The sequence below is a fragment of the Pristis pectinata genome, chromosome 26, assembly GCF_009764475.1.
Source record: "Pristis pectinata isolate sPriPec2 chromosome 26, sPriPec2.1.pri, whole genome shotgun sequence".
Classification (NCBI taxonomy): Eukaryota; Metazoa; Chordata; class Chondrichthyes; order Rhinopristiformes; family Pristidae; genus Pristis; species Pristis pectinata.
The window spans coordinates 6,224,210-6,243,541 of NC_067430.1; the positions used below are offsets into that span (position 1 = coordinate 6,224,210).

Sequence of the window (19,332 nt, forward strand, 5' to 3'; positions counted from 1 at the left end):
AGCAAATAAAATAATTGGGATTAATGTGTAAGTGGATGGTTGACCGTCAGCATGGATTCAGTGGGCCGAAGAGCCTGTTTCTATGCTGTATCTCTTCATGACTCTACAACTATAGTATAGAAATTGCAGAGAGGTTCTCCTTCTCCCTGCGATGAACTGGGAGGAGATTGGCAGAAATCTGAGGGAAATAACGAGAAGAGCTTATAATGACATTTCTCTGAAGGATCCTAAGTCCACCCACAGAGACGGGAAACACCCTTGTTGAACTTAAAGAGCCACTAAATTGAATAACAAGCAATATAGACAATCTAAAGCAGAGACACAGTGGCTGAATTACTCAATAATATGGTGGGATTGATCATTTACTCCAGACTTTAATCTCCAAGAGTATCATAATATCCTGCTATATTCAATGGCATTTCATTGGAAGCGACTGTGTATTTCAGATTAACAATGCACTTTGGTAGAGTATGATGTCTATGGAACTGACAAGTTAACTGTGAACTTAATTACTTTAAATTATATGTAACACAATAATTTATACAAAGAATATTTAATGATAGTTATCTGATTTCAGTGTTAAACATTTTAGACAACATCAGCAGGAATTCCAAAGGAAAGCTGTAATTTTATAAGCAGAAAATATATAATTTTTGGGGGCAAGATAGTTTTCAAATCTACAGTTATAAGAGGTAATCATTATATTTGGTAATGGAAAATATAATTGACAAAATATATTAACAAAAAGTGATGGCAAACTATTCTCAGTGTAAAAGATCACCATTGAATTCTTAGGCAGTGGACTTAAGGAAAGGACACATCTTGATCTGACTGGATTATTGATTCATTAAAAATTCACACTGATGTTGGCTCAGATATTCAAACTGTAAACCAGATCAAACATGGACATCACAGTGGGACAGATGGTAGAGCTCCAGGGATCTAAGTTTGATCCTGACCTCGGGCAGTGTGGAATTTGTTCATTCTCTCTGTGTCCACTTGGGTTTCCTCTGAGTGCTCTGGTTTCTTCCCCCACCCCAAAGGTGTACAAGTTGGTAGGTTAATCGGCCACTGTAAATTGCTTGTGGTCTGTAAGTGGCTGGTAGAATCTGGGGGGGGAGGGAGTGGCGATTTGATGGGAATTTGGGAAGATTAGTGTAAATGGGTGCTTGATGGTTGGCATGGACTCAATGGGCAAAGGGAAGGTAGACAGAGGAACACCCCAGTGAAATGAGGTTGATTTCATTCAAATTAATTTATTTTCCATAATATGTAATAAATGAATAACATAGAGCTTTTCACTGAGATATCGTTATTTTCTTTCTGTCCTCAGAATATCAAATAACATGCCTCACATGTTGCAATTATCACATGCAAAGCATATTTGGACATTAGTTGATTCTAAGTTAATCAGAATGCCCATTCACAACCTGGGCCTGTAGCCTCTTAGCCTTCCTGTGTAGGTACCAATGCCCATTGGCCCCATCTAGCACTTCAGATGGAAAGCGATAAGGCAGAGCACTAGGCCGCCTGCATCTTCTGTTGTTGAACATTAGCTTGCTGAGCAATTAAAGGGACCATACTGAATAAAAAGCTTCCCTGGTATGGACGATTATGACATTGAGATGCTACGGAGTTAAGCAGGAGCAGCACCCAGTCAAACTGAGTGAAAAGTCATAAAAACCCACAGCCAAACATCAGAAAACTAATGCAATATGAAAAACTAAACAAAAAGCCCAATGTCTATGGTAACTCTTTTATTCAGTGTTTCACTCAAAGAACCAATCCAGCCATTAATCTAAATGATGTCTATATACCTGAGATACTCATTATGGTGCAACTAATTTCATGACTAAATTGTAACAAAGATCATGCAAAAGGATTGACTTATCTTGGTTTAAAGTCAATAACCCAAAACTCTAAGAATTATTAAATTAACTGAAAGCTTTCCTTCAACAGCATTTCTGCTACTGAATTTATTGGGATTAAATGGCTTCTATTTTTGTACTATATTTAAACGTAGCTTTCTTTATACAGCATCTTTTTCCAGAATTTCCCTTTCTTAAGCTCTCTTAGAGCACATAACAATTCAATAGGATAAAAAAATTATTTTTCCACTCTCACAGATGCATATTAAATCATTTTAATGGAAAAAGATTCAATGATTCAGAACAAACTACAAAATAAATTAACAGTACAATATTTCAGATGTAAAGCTTTACTTATCAGAGAAGCATTTTGAAATGGGACATGATATAAAGGTCTTTTAGTTCTTTTTCATCAAATAGGTTTTGAGCTTAATTGTCACAATCACAGCCAATGCATTCTTTTGGATGGTCAGTTTTGAGACTCAGATTTTAACCCACGAGCTTTTTCTGTTGAGGTTTCGCTCTTTTTTCACTGCAATGAAAATTCAGCTTTGGGTGCCACCACCCAAATTTGCACAAGCCTCCAATTAAGTGGATGGCATAAAGTGTTAGAGTACCTGATCATTCCATATCCGCTGGGCATCAATACAATTTCTAAACTGAGCTCGGAAACTTTAAGGAACTTGCCCAGTGAAGTGATCAATTTAAAGACTCCATAACAGGGACAAATTATACCTGCATTTTTTGCGATTGATTTTCATTTAGAGGACTGCCCTGTAAAATCTCAGGATGGCAGATTGATTACCAGACTATCTTTGAGCAGCCAGAAAACCTGGAGCGTTATCATGATGGAACATAACTTTGCATATCCAATTGGGATTGCTCTGTTTCTAATCTTGATGGAACAAACATAAATGGAGAATTAAATCAGAAGAAAGCAAGTCAAGCAATAAAAAGCAAGGTTAAACTGATTTTAGATCCTGAATGATTCAATCAGCACCAGAGATTTTTTGAGTGTTTGAGTGATGTTTTATTGCCATTGATTCACCACAGAAGTCTTGGATAAACTTTGCCACCTGCCCAGACTAGGAAATAAATTAGTGCTGATATGGATATTGAAAGTGAACATTCCCCAAAACTTTGATGCAATTTACTGCTCGAAACTTCATTGGGATATTTTAATATCAATAGTTACAGGGTGCTATGCTTTCAGTGGAAGACGCAGATGTCCTTGGAGGAGGACTGCGATAATTCTAACCCTGCAGGGTTCTGGTTTCAGCCTGCACCATCTGGCCATTGTCTATTGCGATTGGGGCTGACTGGAACAAGCTGTCCAACATGTGCCCATCTACATTGGTGGATTGGCAGTGGGGAGAGTCAACTGCTTTAAATTCCTGGGCTTTAACATATTGGTTGATCCTTCCTGGGCCCAGCACATAGATGCAATCACAAGGAAAGCGTGCCAGAGTTTTTACTTGTTTAGAAGGTTAAGGAGGCTTGGCTTGTCATCAAACACTTTAACAAACTTCTACAAATGTACTGTTGAAAGTATTCTAACTGGTTGCATCATGATCTGGTACGGCAGTTTGAATGTGCAGGAACGTAAGAAACTGCAGAGAGTAGTGGACTCAGCCCAATATATCACAGACATATCCCTCCCCACCATTGGTAGTATTTACATGAGGCGCTGCCTCAAGAAGGCAACATCCATCTTCAAAGATCCCCACCATCCGTGCCATGCCATCTTCTTGCAGCTACAGGAGGTACAGAACCCCGAAGTCCCACACCACCAGGTTCAAGAACAGTTACTTCCCTTCAGCCATTCGGTTCTTGAACCAACCTGCACAACCCTAATCACTACCTCAATATAGCAACACCATGACCACTTTGACCACTTTGCACTACAATGGGGCTTTTTTTTCAAATTGTGTTCTTTCTTGTATAATTCTATATAATTTATGTTTAATTTATGTTTCTCTTGTGAATGCTGCTTATCTGATGCTCTGTGCCTGTGGTGCTGCTGCAAGTAAGTCTTTCATTGCATCTGCGCATGTGACAATAAACTCGACTTTGACTTTTGCCAACAATGGCAATGATACTACAGAGCGACAGGGATAAGAGCAGGAATTATATCGCTCTCGGAGTGAGGGGACAGGGCGAGGAGGGCAGGAAGCAGGCTCCTTAATGTTGCTGCCACTTCACAAGGCAGCAATGTCATTGATAAGTCAGTAATCAGTATATTGTACGGTTGTGGTGCTGTTTGAGTCCCTGTGACCACTGGTCTGTGCTTCTGGGTGTGCCATTCATTATTTTGGTGGGAGCTGAAGGACCTGCATGGAAGTTGTGAAATTGATCATCAGACTGGGGGTGATCCTGGAGGTGACCACTCATTCCATGTAGAAAAGGATGGACTCCAAGCACCTAGTACTGGCCTCTGCTGCACTCCTTACAATGAGTGCACACTAGTCTTTTGAGTTTGTGCAGCCATTTAATTGGTAAATTGATTTATCATTGTCACATGTACTTTGTTTTGCATGCCATCCATACAGATCATTTCATCACATCAGTGCATTAAGGTAGTACAAGGGAAAAGCAATAACAGAATGCAGAATGAAGTGTTATAGTTACAGAGAAAGTGCAGTGCAGGCAGACAATAAGGTACAAGGCCATGACGAGGTAGACTGTGAGGTCAACAGTCCATCTTATCGTACAAGAGGTCCGTTCAATAGTCTCACAACGGCGGGATAGAAGCTGTCCTTGAGGTTGGTGGTACGTGCTTTCACCTGACCAGCAGGAGATCCCGACACCGATCCCCAAGGCCTGAACTACCCAGAAGTCCGACCATTGGCAGCAGCAGGGCCTGAATCCCAAGGCCTGACACCGTGTCCCCTCCGGATCAAAGACCTGACCCTATTGGCCTATTTCTGTGACCTGAGTCCTCATCTGACACCTTGGAATGTTCCGATTCAGGCTTTGCTGTCCTTTATAAGGTTAGAGTGAGTGCGATATTAAAATAACTGGCCCTATAAATGTTTGTCTTCACTTCCATCATCGGTATCAACGCTATCCTTTCCCCATTGCCCAGCTCCTGGACAACTGCATCTCACGGTGTGTTGATACTGGGCAGAGACCATTGGTGGACTGGAAGGAAACTTTTACCCTTTAAACAAAGCTTAATCCTCGAAGCTTATCCTCGAGGATAAACAAAGCTTATCCTCGAATCCTGTTTGGCTGTTGGGTTTTCAGAGAACTTGACAGCTGCTATTGAACTGGGTGACCAGGTGAATGTGAGACTCCTGGCCTTATTACAGTATTTATATAATAAATCCACTTTCCAACAGTGGATTGGATGTCCACCACCACTGTCCTATCTCCACTGAAACCAAATGGATGCAATCAAAAAAAGTGAAATTAAAAAATATGTTTCAAGTGACACAACCCATCAATCTTTGGGAATTAAAATTTACCTCAAGACATCGACTTCAGCATTTGTTTTAAGTGTGTACTTCTTAATTTCCTGCAGTGTTATTTCTCACACTCTCTTTTTTATACACACACAGATATTTCCTAATATTTTCAAGGCAGACATTAAGGCTAATATTGGGTGGGATGGAAATGGGTTCCAATCATATTTTGGTTAGGGCAACCAGGTAGATAGAGCTGGAAATATGTGTCCCAAACAAGTGATAATGAAAAGCAAAAACTGGCTAATATGCTGCCTTAGTTTCTTTCAGCATTTCATTAATGTCCAGTGTGATCACCTCATGAATATATATTCACAATTTCTTTGGTTCCAATTCTGACCAGTCAGAGGGGAGTGAAGCAGAAGGTCCTCCTGGGGATGGAACACTCTTTCCCAATGGATTGATAAATTCTTAGGGTGATGGTGACACAATTTTCCCATCGGCCCACCACAGGCTACCTGAGTGGCTTTCACTGGGGCATTAGGGGTCCCCATGATACATTTACCCCTTCCCCAGTATTGTTGAACAAAGGTGCAAATTGTGCCTGTTTTAATAATTCCTGTGGACTTGTTATCATATATCTACATTTCAGTGTGGTCAATTTTGGTCAGTTTCTGGATATGTGAGCTGCAACCCACCTTTACTCTACAACCACCTGGCAGGCACGGTAGCATAGTGGTTAGCATAATGCTTTACAGCGCCAGAGACTCGGATTCAAATCCGGCCACTGTCTGTAAGGAGTTTGTACATTCTCCCTGTGTCTGTGCGGGTTTCCTCTGGGTGCTCCGGTTTCCTCCCACATGCCAAAGACGTACAGGTTAGGAAGTTATGGGCATGCTATGTTGGCACCAGAAGCGTGGCGACACTTGCGGGCTGCCCCCCAAGATCACTAAACAAAAGATGTATTTCACTGTGTGTTTCGATGTACGTGTGACTAATAAAGATCTTATCTTATAAATGCAGGTACTGTTTGTTATATGGTTACATGTCTGACTATTGTGGTTGGGGAGCAGGCGGAAGTAGAATTAGTTAGTTTTAAGGCTGTTGAATTACCTACTGATTTAAACAACCTTTCTGTCTTGTTGCCCATGTTCATGTCAACTTAAAAACATCTTACATGTTTTTTAAAGGAATAGAACAACAGAAGTTGTGTGGAGGGGAATCCACCTTAAAATAACTACCTAGTGGACATCTGGTTATTCTTCCATAATTTTTTGTGGCCTTGTTTTGTCATGGCCTCACAATAATTGGTACTCCCCTTCCCCAGTATCTTATCCCCTTGAACCCATTTCATGAATATGCCTGATGGTTAAATCACCCTGATATTATCTTAATCCTGATTGTCGATGTTCTTCCAATAATTTAAGATATCAGATGAAGGGTTTTGACCCAAAACTTCAACTGTCCATTTCCCTCCGTAGATGCTGCTTGACCTGCTGAGTTCCTCCAGCGTCTTTGTTGCTCAAAAAAAATGTGAAGGCCTGCTTTAGTTAGAGAATGACAGTATTGTAAAAAATGAGGATGACCTCCTTAATATTAAATATGTACTTCCAGCTTAACCTGTTGTAGGAAAACATGCTTTGTTTTAAAACCCCAGGCCTATGACCTCATTTGTATGCAGCGTGATATATGCATGTGAAAATACTAACCTCAGGTTTGCCTTTGCAGGATTCCAGGTTGCACATTTGGGGATCTGTATCGGTGAAGATAATTTTCTTTCTCTCTCTGGAACTTACCCATAAGACTAGGGATGTTTTGATTCAAGTTTTGTTGTGCTTCATCGGGCTAGAGAGGGTGGTGTATTCAAATGACTGGCTCTATTATTTTCTGTCTTTATTTCCTTCTCCACACTTGTATTCTCTTATTCAGAGAAACCAAGAGAAAACCTTTAAGTCTCCTGTGATTAGGTTGGTTGTTCGGACTGACAATACAAGGGAATGATATTAAGTAAAACAAGGAATAAAGTGGGAAGTGTTACACCACTTGATAGCCACAGCTCATTGCTTTTTACTGTGTTCAGGCCTGATTCATGATTCAGCAAGGCAAGAGCTTCTGCTGCAGCCTCCACTGGGAAATTGTGTCCAGTGTGCTGGTGAAGTTCAAGTTTCCAATAAGAATCAGTGACATGTTCACAAACATCAAACTGGGTAAGCGTAGGAGTGCAATCAAACGTAAATGAGTTTCACCTTCCAGGAGTTGGGACTTGGAGCGAGATTTGGAGCAGGGAATTTGAAAAGAGGTGAGTCTCTGTGTTTGTGCTTGGGAGTTTCACCTCGCAGGAGTCTAAAAGAGGCAAGTTGTTAATAGTTGATTGGCTCATTGGATAGTTAACAGCAGCCAATAAAAAGAAGTAAGGGTCAAGCAGAGTGGCTATTTTGGAGCAGTCATTGTGGGAGTGAGTCAGTGTTAGAGTGGGGAGCTGAGGCTTTGGCGAGAAGAGGTGGAGGCTTGGAGTGGGAGATTTGATAAGAAGTGAGTCTCCTTGCTTGTGAGTTTCACTTTCAGGAATTTAAGAGGTAAGTAAACTAATTGTTAGTTAATAGGTGGTTGGCTAATTAGCTAATTATCAGCAGCTAATAAAAAGTTAGGGTCAAACAGAGTGGCCATTTTGACAGTGAATACCAGGCTTCAGTGAGGAGTGTGAGCAACACCAAGAAAGGTGAGGGTAGGTTCTTATTCATTTTTTCTGTCTCTTTATTTTCCCACAAAGCTCCTTAGTCATGGCAGGTGAGCTCAGACCCATGTCATGCTCCTCCTGCGCAATGTGGGAACTCAGGGAGGCTGCCAGTGTCCCTGATGACTATGTGTGCAGGAAGTGTGTTCAGCTACAGCTCCTGACAGACCGCATGACGGCACTAGAGCTGCGCATGGATTCACTTTGGAGCATCTGCGATGCTGAGGATGTTGTGGATAGCATGTTCAGTGAGTTGGTCACATGGCAGTTTACGGGCCAAGGGAAAGGTACGGAATGGGTGACCAACCGGCAGAGCAGTAGCAGGAAGGTAGTGCAGGAGTCCCCTGTGCTCATCTCCCTCCAAAACAAATATACTGCTTTGGATACTGTTGTGGGAGATGGCTCATCAGGGGAAGGCGGCAGTAGCCAGGATCATGGCACCGTGAGTGGCTCTGCTGCACAGGAGGGCAGGCAAAAGAGTGGCAGAGCTGTAGTGGTCGGGGATTCCATGGTGAGGGGAATAGACCAGAGCATCTGTGCCCACAAACTGGACTCCCAGTTGGTGTGTTGCCTCCCAGGTGCAAGGGTCAGGGATGTCTCAGAGCGGCTGCAGGGCATTCCGGAAGGGAAGGGTGAACAGCCCGTTGTCGTGGTGCATGTTGGTACCAATGACAAAGGAAAAAAGCAGGATGAAGGAGCTAGATTAAAAAGTAGGACTTCAAAGGTAGTAATCTCAGGATTGCTACCTGTGCCACGTGCTAGTCGGAGTAGGAATAGCAGCAGAGTTCGGATGAATATGTGGCTTGAGCAGTGGTGCAGGAGGGAGGGTTTCAGATTCCTGGGGCATTGGAACCAATTCTGGGGGAGGTGGAACCAGTACAACTGGAAGGTCTACACCTGGGCAGGACTGGGATCAATGTCCTAGGGGAGTTGTTTACTAAGTGCTGTTGGGGAGGGTTTATACTAATATGGCAGGGGGATGGGAATCCATGCAGAGAGACAGGGAAGCAAAGCAGAGACCAGAGCAAAAGTTAGAAAAGAGAAAAGTAAGAGTGGAGTACAGAAAATTCAAACGCAAAGGACACACAGGTTGCGAGATTCTAAATGGACAATGAGTGTAAGGGCACTTTATCTGAATGCCCGTAGTATTTGAAACAAGGTCAGTGAACTTGTGGCGCAAATCAGTACAAAGGGGTTTGATTTAGTGGCCATGACAGAAACGTGGTTGCAGGGTGGAGATGAGTGAGAATTAAATATCCCAGGGCATTAGGTAATAGGGAAGGATAGGCAGGAAGGTAGGGGAGGTGGGGTAGCACTCTTAATTAAGAATGAGATCAGGGTGGTAGTGAGAGATAATATAAGATCCAAGGAACAGAATGTTGAGTCCATCTGGGTAGAGAGTAGGAATAGTAAAGGCAAAAAATCACTGGTGGGAGTTGTCTATAGGCCACTGAATAATAACATTACAGTGGCACAGGCAATAAACCAAGAAATATGTGATGCATGTAAGAATGGAATGGTAGTTGTCATGAGAGACTTCAACTTCCACATAGATTGGGCGAATCAAGTTGGTTGAGACAGTCTTGAGGAGAACTTCACAGAATGCATCCATGATAGCTTTCTTGGACAGCATATTAGTGAACCTGCAAGGGAAAATGCTAGACCTTCGCAATGAGACAGGTAAAATTAATGATCTTGTAGTTAGGGATCCTCTTGGAAAGTGATCATGGGTTATGCTGCAACTGTCCGGTGTACTGGTGAGGCTGCACCTGGAGTACTGCGTGCATTTCTGGCCTCCCTACTTGAGGAAGACTATACAGGCTTTGGAGGCGGTGCAGAGGAGGTTGACCAGGTTGATTTTGGAAATGAGGGGATTAGCCCATGAGGTGAGATTGAGTCGCCTGGGACTATACTCATTGGAGTGCAGAAGAATGAGAGGGGATCTCATAGAAACATATACAATTATGAAAGGGTTAGATAAGATAGAGGCAGGAAGGTTGTTTCTACTGGTAGGTGAGACTAGAACTAGGGGACATAGCCTCAAGATTCAGGGAAATAGATTTAGGACTGAGATGAGGAGAAACTGTTTTTCCCAGAGAGGAGTGAATCTGTGGAATTGTCTACCCAGGGAAGCAGTAGAGGCTACCTCATTAAATATACTTAAGACACAGTTAGATTTTTATGTAGGAGAAATCGGGAAGAGGCAGGTAGGTGGATCTGAGTACAAGGCCAGCTCAGCCATGATCTTATTGAATGGTGGAGCAGGCTCAATGGGCCAGGTGGAGATGACCTACTCCTGTTCCTATTTCTTATGTATGTTCTTAGAATTGTTTCCTGTCATAAAAATTATTCCTTTGTAATGAATCCAGCTGTTTCAATAATGCAACTGGAAATGTGTTTAGTGCAAAAATAACCATTTTAAGAAGTGTTCAGTCCTGCGGCTGTGAATAATTGAATTTAAAATAACTGAAAATGATTAAAAGTCCATTCAGAACCATTCAACTGTTCCACTGGCATAGGCTGGCCAGTTTCTTAGTGAAGTATGTTGAACATAAAACATACACACAGAACATTACAGCAACTGGAAATATGGACCTTCAGCCCACGATGTTGTGCCAACATTTTATCCTGCTCTAAGATCTTGCTAACCCTCCTCTCCCACATAGCCCTCCATTTCTCTGTCATTCATGTGGCTAAGAGTCTCTTAAATATCCCTAATGTATCTGCCAGCAGTGCGTTCCACGCACCCACCACTCTGTGTTTTTAAAAAAAAACTTACCTCTGATATCCCCCTTATACCTTCCTCCAAACACCTTAAAATTACGTCCCCTCGTGTTAGCCATTGTCGCCCTGGGGAAAGTCTCTGACTGTCCACTCAATCTGTGCCTCTTATCTTGCAGACCTCTATCAAGTCACTTTTCATCCTCCTTCTCTCCAAAGAGAAAAGCCCGAGCTCACTCAACCTGTCCTCATAAGACATGCTCTCCAATCCAGGCAGTTTGGAAAAAATATTAGAAAAAGCTGGCAATGATTATGTGCATCATGAAAAGCCCCCTGACCAATGCAGTTGGCAGAATCTCACACCTGGGATCTTTGTCCTAGGATGCGACCGATGTGACCAATGTGCGGTGGAGAAAGTTCAGGGCTGATTGGATCTTTGACGAGCAGGAACACATGAATGTAAGTGCTTTTGAACTATATTTTTCATGATTTTTTTTTCGGGTTCTGCATATCGCTGGTAATCCAGACCAGACAGCACTACAGAAAGTGGTGGTAAGCCATCTTCTTGAACTGCTGCTTTCTTTCTAACAAAGGTACACCCACAGAGCTGTCGGGGAGGGAGCTCCAGGAATTTGGCGCAGCTCAGATGAAGGAACATTGATGTATTTTTAAGTCAGGACAGTATGTGACTTGGAGGGAAACTTGCTGTAGATGGTGTTCATCTACACTTGCTGTCCTTGTCTTTATCCTTGGTTGAGCTCATGGCTTCGGAAGAAGCCAAGGTGAATAACTGGAGTAGACTTCATTAACAGCACTTGCTGCGGCCTCTGGGCATGGGAGGTGGAAGTACTGAATGCTGTCTAAAGTTGTGGATGGTAATCCAATCACATGGGCTGGCTGATACTGAGCATCTTGAGTGTTTTTAGATCTGGGCAAGTGGACAGCATTCCACAATGCTCCTGACTTGTGCCTTGTTGATGGTAGAAAGGTTTTGGGGTGTCAGGAGGTGAGTGACTCGCTGACGAATATTCGGTCTCCGACCTGCTCTTGCTCACTCTAACCCCTATCTGAACTCGCAAGATTCTGCTCACGAAGGACCAACCCTAATTTTGTCGCTGACAAGGGTGACGCTGTTGAGTTTTGGCAACCTGACCTCTATCATGCAGGGGCGAAAAATAACTCTCGGACACCTCCTCAAACTTCCATGATCCTATGAAAGTTATGGACCTCTTTCTTAGGAGACCTTCCCACCACAGTTTCTAGCCTCACATTCTCCCAACCCTACACAGCTTGTTTCGGACTCTGCCCAAGATCCATAAGTAGGATTGTCTATGCAACCACATTGTTTCAGCCTGTTCTTGCCCCACTGAAATTACTTCTTCCTCCATTGACTCTCCTGGTCCAGACACTTCCCACTTACATCCATGACCGTGCACCATTTAACAAGTTTCTAATTACCTGGTCCAACCAGCACATCTTGACCAGGGATGTGGACTCCTTGTACATCAACATTCCACACCAGGAGTATCTGAGAGCCCTCTGCTTCTTCCTTGGACAGAGACCCAACCAATTCCCCACCACAAACAACTCATTTGCCAGGCTCAGTTTGTTTTCACATTGAACAATTTCTCTTGCAATTCCACTTTTTTTTTCCAGATCAAATATACAGATACATCTGTCTTTTTGTGGGACCCTGGGTGCAGTCCTTGTTTCAGTCATACACAGTCCCACTCCCTCAACGTTTTTCCAGTACTTTGATGACTATTGGTGCCGCTTCCTGAACTCAAATGGAATTTGAAAATGTCATTAATTGTGTTTCTCTCTTTCCATCTGATCTCATTGTAGCACGGCCCGTTGCTGACTCTTACCTTCCCTCTCCCGATCATACTGTTTCAGTCTCAGAGGGTCGGTGAGTGACAAGCATCCAATACATGCCCACAGACTTCCACATTGTCTCGTCTGTAGTTACTCCCACCCTGCCGCCTGTAAGGACTGCACTCCATTCTTCCAGTTCCTCCACTTCTGTCTTTTCTGCTTTGCTGATGAGATGTTCCACAACTGCGTCTCTGGATGTCTTACTTTTTCTACAACCACTGATTCTCGGCAACAGTTGACAGAGTCTCATCCATATCTCATTCATTTCATGCTCCTCTGCTCCTCACTCCCTCTTTAACCAGCCACAGCAAGGACAGTCCTCACTTCCCACCTCAACAGTCTCCACGTTCAATGGTTCATTCTTTGCGATTCATTGCCAATTTCAACGAGATTCTGCCATCAGACGTGCTTCTCATCCCCTCCCCTTTTAGCATTCAGAAGGGATCGTTCCCTCCAGGTCTACTCTTCCAGTTGGTGTAGGTTTACTATTGTCACTTGTACCGAGGTACAGTGGAAAAACTTGTCTTGCATACCGATCGTACAGATGAATCCAATACACAGTGCATTGAGGTAGTACAGGGTAAAAACAATAACAGAATACAGAGTGAAGTGTCACAGCTACAGTGCAGTGCAGGTAGACAATAAGGTGCAAGGTCAAACAAGGTAGGTTGTGAGGTCAAGAGTCCATCTCATCGTATAAGGGAACCGTTCAATAGTCTTATCGCCGTGGGATAGAAGCTGTCCTTGAGCCTGGTGGTACGTGCCCTCAGGCTCCTGAATCTTCTGCCTGATGGGAAAGGAGAGGAGAATGACCCGGGTGGGTGGGGTCTTTGCTTATGCTGGCTGCTTCACCAAGGCAGAGAGAGGTATAGATAGAGTCCATGGAGGGGAGGCTGGTTTCCGTGATGCGCTGGGCTGTATCCACAACTCTCTGCAGTTTCTTGCGGTCCTGGGCAGAGCAGTTGCCGTACCAAGCTGTGATGCATCCAAATGGGATACCAACTACTTCTCTTCTCACTGCAGAAGGTGCAACACCTGCTCTTTCTCCTCTTCCCTTCCCTCCATCCAGGGACCCACACAGTCTTCCCAGGTGAGGCAGCGGATTTACTTGCACTCCTTGCGGTTTCTTGCATTTGATGCTTGCGATGTGGTCTCCTTTACATTGGAGCAACCAAGCACAAATATGGGTGACTGCTCTGTGGTGCAGCTGGACTCAGTCTGTAGGGGAGACCTGGAACCTCACCTGTCACTTCAGTTCTCCATCCCACACCCACTCGGTCATAGCTGTCTGTGATCTCCCACACTTTTCCTATGAAGTTTGAAGAACAGGCTTCATCTTCCATCAGGGTATGTTGGAGCCTGCACAATTCAATACTGAATTCAACAATTTTAGGTGACTCGTTTCCCCTCTCTGTATCAGAACTGGCCAGCAGGACTGTTATATTAACCCAGTTTTTCTGTCTCCGCAGACACTGCCTGATCTGCTGGTCATTTTGTGCATTTTCCTTTCGGTTTCAGTTCTCTGTAACAGTTCTGATCCGCATTTCACAGCCTTCTATTCTCTCTCTCTAATGAACCTCATTAATTTCTCAACCAAATGAGTTGGTAAACTATATCGCCACAACAACCCTGACCTCACCCTACCAGAAATGTTTACAAATGAGTGGTTTACTCGACTGCCTAAGAGGTTGAACACCATTGCAGCAGGTTCAAAACCAGGTATTGGTCAGATTAGATACGACTGGTTTATTTTCTCCCTTGAGGGATATTGCTGCTTTTAATGGCAATCCAGTGGTTTTGTGGTCTTACTGGTTGCTTTTTTGATCTATAATAATTCCAGGTCATTAAACTCCATTTGAAATCCCCAGTGACCAATTCAGATTTGAGTTTGTCTCAGGATTTTTAGTCTAAGTATCTTGGAATTTAATCTTTGTACCATCACACACTTGCATTTAAAAATTCCCTGACCTTTTGTGTTTGCATCCACCTGGCTGATATTGCTACAGAAGATGAGAGGAACTTCATTCTAAGCTCATGGAGCTTGAAAACTTTTGTTGAGAATTTGCTCGGTGTTCATAGTTCTGTGATAATTAAAAAATCTTAAATAAGTTTCATTGCAGTCACATGGTAAAGGAGCAGCTTGAATAACTGGCTACCATTCCTTCAAAATGTCATCAGGTACATCTGGTAACTGTGCCGTCACGCTGCAGAATTTAACAACTGGAAAAAATAGTTCATCAGATACCATGGGCCTTGTGAAGGTGTAAATTTATGAAATGTGCGAGATAGATGACTGGGTTATGAGTTGGCATTTGAATAAATTATGCAAAAATGCTCTAATCCAGTTGACGCAAATTCAAATTTTACATAAGGCACACAAACAAGTTTAATGCTCTTTTGGGTGAGAAGTACAATCTAATTTTATGTGTTTTATAACCTAATTGACATATGTAAACTAAATAATTAAATTAATTATAATATTCTCCTTTATAGGCTGGCAATTGTTAAACTAACTGTGGAATAATGGGAAAGAATAGGTTTTTACATTGAGGTAACATGGAAGAACACACTCAGTACCACACTGAAGTGTGGTTCTTCACTGTCTACACTGGTGATTCTCTCACTGTCTATTTGGTCAAACAGGAGAAGCTTTTTTATTTTGGAGGTCTGGTACTGGAAGAGATATATTAGCATAGACTGAAAACTGGCTGTTAGATAGAAACCAGAGTCAGAATCAGCAGAGACACAAGAGACTGCAGATACTGGAATCTGGAGCAACTCTCAAGATGCTGGAGAACTCAGTAGGTCAGGCAGAATCTATGGAGGGAAATGGAGAGTGGCTGTTTCAGGTCGAGACACTTCTACATTGCTGCTTGCCCCGTTGAGTTCCTCCAGTATCTTGTATGTTGCTGCATTTGGAATAAGTGTCCTTTTTCAGGCTGGAGGGTGTGACTTATGGAGTTCACAAGAGATCAGTTCCTGTCCCTCAGTTGTTTACTATTTACATTAAGAGCGAACAAAATGCAAGCTTCCAAGTTTGCCAATGATATTAAAATAGATGGAAGTCATGTTGTGATGAGGACATTGTGATTCTGCCACAGGATATAGATAGTCTGAGTGAAGGAGCAAAAGATTGGCAAATGGTGTTTAATGTGGGGAAGTGTGAGGTCATGCACTTCAGTAAGTGGAATTAAAAGGTGGATTATTATCTAAACGGAGAAAGACTGCAAATAAGTAAAGTTCAGGGGGATTTAGGTGATTTAGTGCTTTGAATCACAAAAAAGCTAGTAGGCAGGTCCAACAAGTAGATAAGTAGGCCTTTATTGTGAAAGGCTTGGCGTTTTAATATAGGGAGGCACTTTTACAGCTGTACAGGCTGTTGGGGAGGCCTGCTCCTGGAATTCTGTGCCACTTTTCGTCCTCTACCTAAAAGAGGAAATAGTGACATTGGAGGCATTCCAAAGGTGATTCACCAAGCTAACTCCTGGGATGAGAGGGTTGTCCTATCAGGAGAGGCTAGAGTGCTTTAGTCTGTATTCCTTGGAGTTTACAAGAATGAGGGGGTGATCTTATTAAATGCATAAGATCCTAAGGGTTTGAGATGTTTTCATTAGGGGGAATGTCACGAACAATGGGACATGGTTACAAGATAAGGGGCTGGTCATTTAAAACTGAGTTGCATGGAAATTTCATCTCTGGGAGGGTAGTGGGTCTCTGGAATCCTCTGCCCCCGAGGTCGGTGGAAGCTAGATCATTGGATATATTTAACGTGCAGATAGATAAATATTTGAAAGATCAGGGTTATGGGGAACTGACATAGAAGAGGGGTTGAGGCCAGTATAAATCAGCCGTGATTATATTGAATGGTGGGCAGGATTGAGGGAACCTGGGGCCCACTCCTGCTCCCAAGTTCTTGTGCTCTTTCTGTATTGTCAATGGGAATTGTGCCTTTTTCCAGCCTTGCTTTCTCTATTTCCCCCACAAAGGTGCAGATCCACAACGGGAATGGTTCCAGACCTGAGGTAGTTTTTCCACATGGACACATATCTGTGAACATGGTCAGGGCCTTAGTTTAACATCTCATCCAAAATGCTTCAGTGGTTAAAGATGCTACATAAAGGTTGTTGTTGTAGCAGAAGCCTACGACTTGAAGAACTTCAGAAGCGGCCATGTACAGAATTTCTCATCTGTGACCATCAGCAGTTCTTGGTCTGATTTGGGAGTTACCACCTTCTTCTGACCCAGTCCTTCAGGATTAAGAATGACCCATCCCGATGCAGTTTTGTGGGTGTTGAGTTGACTGGTAAGGCCAAATTGGTAATTGCAGAATGTTCCGCAGATGGGACAAAAATGGTGGCATTTGGGTTGGTTGGTGGGTTGCTTGAGCAGTGGTGCTCTCCTTCCGCTGCTAATGCAGGGCCTGAAATAAAACGGGAAACCCTGGAAATACTCAGCAAGTCAGGCCGCATCTGTCAGAAGGGAAACAGATTTAACGACAGACTGGGAAAGAGACTAATGAAGCTTGTTAAGCTGCAGGGAGGGTGAGGAAGGTGGGGGGATGTCTCTGATAGGGTAAAACCAAGTAACAGTGGTGGTAAATGGTGTCAACAATGGTGTAAACAAGATCATCTGCTCAGTGGGTGAATGGGAGCAGTTAGAGAGTGAGAACATGGACAAAAGAATAGGAGTTGTGTAATGCAGAGCAGGAGGACATTCCCGGCAGGTCAGGCTGGCACGTCCTCCACTCCCAGAAGAAAAATAAACAAACTGAGCTAATGTTACAAGATGGATGATGGATAGAGACAGAAATCAAGTTACCTGAAGTTATAGAATTCAGTACTGAGTCCTTCTATTCCCACAGATGTGGTACAAACTGCTGAATCTTTCCAGCATTTTCTGTTTTTATTTTAGATTTCCAGCATCTGCAGTTTTCTCCCACTACTCAGGACAGTGCAGCACTCGTCAATGTTGCAATGAAGTGTTAGCCTGAATATTCTGCTTGAAGGACTGGAGCTAGATACTAGCAGTGAATGGAATGGTCTCCATGAGCAAAGCAATATAAAAAAAAATAACACAAAACAGAACAAAGCCCACAAACCCACTGCCTTCAACCAGTTTATGATCTCTTGTTGGTTGTCTTGTTTGAACTGTGCACATTGGAGATTTGAAGAAGATGCTGACACCTTAATGATTGGTAACAAAGTGGAGGAGGAGCATTCAGGACAGTATTGCGAATCTCAAGCAACAGAAGGTGTGCACCACCTCACAAACTACCCACCCGTTTTCCCCATCAGCTACCTCTTGACCCAGAGTCTGTTGTTCCCCCATTGACCTTGACACTGGTAGTGCGAGTGGCTTTAGTCCATATAAAGTGAAAAATAAAGAAAAACAATATATAAAGGAATAAAAACAAAAAAAATGCTGGAAACATTCAGCAGTTAAGGCAGCACTTGTGAAAAGAGAAACACAGTTAATGTTTCAGATTGAAGACCCCTCATCAGAATCAGGGAAGAGGGAAAATAAGTTGGTTTTAAGCTGCTGAATAGATGAGGAGGGATAAAAGGGCAGAGGGACTTTCTCTGATAGGGTGAGGCCAGGGTTGCTGAGGTGATCTGTCTAGTTAATGGGCTGTTATAGAGATAGGAAACAAACAAAGGTTTGCTGTTGGGATCTGGTCGATGGGTTAATGGACGCAGTTAGAGCATGAGACCCGTGAAGAGCTGTTGGACATGCCCAGCAGGGCAGGCTATACTAATAGAGAGAGGGAAACTGAGCCAGTGTCACAGATGGATGACTTACAGCAGAAGTAGCCAGTTCTGATACAGACAGAGAAAGTGAGTTACCTAAAGTTGTAGCATTTGTTGATGAATTTGGAAGGCTGCAACACTCAGGTGGAAGATGAGGTAGTATTCCTCCTGATTATGTTGACCCTTGTTATTAAATAAAGCAGGCTGCAGAAACCTTTAGGCCAATGAGGGAAAGGAATGTAGATTTAAAGTGGAAGGCAACAGTTTCCCCTGTGGAGTGAATGCAGGGGCTCTGCAGTGTTCATGCAGTCTGTATCTGGTTCCTCTGCTGTCGATAAGGCAACACCATGAGCACTGAATGTAGTGCACTAGATTAGAAGTGCAAGTAAATTGCTTATTTTATAGTCAGTCTGCCCTGCTTGAGCTGTGTTTTATAAGGGTAATAAAAGATTTTCTTTATGGTGATTTGTGTGTATCTGAGTTTGCTGTTTTTGTTAAAACAGCTTAGGGAAAACTTTAATTAAACTGCTCATGTATGAAGGGAAGGTATAGAAAGAACTTTTCCTTTGTATCCAACCTGCATTGTGCCTGACCTACAAGTGTTTAGTTGGCCATTATTAATGGGAACTTAATTCTGTTTTTAAACTTGGCTGAAGCTGCATAGAAATGTTTTATGGGACCATACAGACTGAATTTTAGCATGCATCTAACCCATGATCACCCTTCCCTGCTAATGTACAATGGGACAGTTTAGAGGGAAACTTATGAATATTTAGCTCAGATTGATTGATTCAATTGGTTCAAAATTTGCTTAAAATCATACTTGCAGATCCTGGAATGGTACATTGGAGATACTTTTCCAAACTCTGGAGAAAAGCAGCACTTCTATTCCACATTTTCAGTTTCTCATCACCACAGTCAGAATATTGTGTGGAAGTGAGATATTCCCTAACTCTTCCAGGACATTACAAGAGAAAAGTGCG

General features: G+C 42.8%; 1 long non-coding RNA gene across 1 annotated transcript in view; it reads left to right on the top strand.

Moving 5' to 3' along the window:
* The window catches only part of LOC127583293 (uncharacterized), a 99,176-nt gene that overhangs the window by 33,338 nt on the left and 46,506 nt on the right, over positions 1-19,332 (top strand). The window contains exon 3 of the long non-coding RNA XR_007958240.1: positions 11,109-11,186. This is a non-coding gene — a long non-coding RNA (uncharacterized LOC127583293). The remainder of the gene's footprint in view (positions 1-11,108; positions 11,187-19,332) is intronic.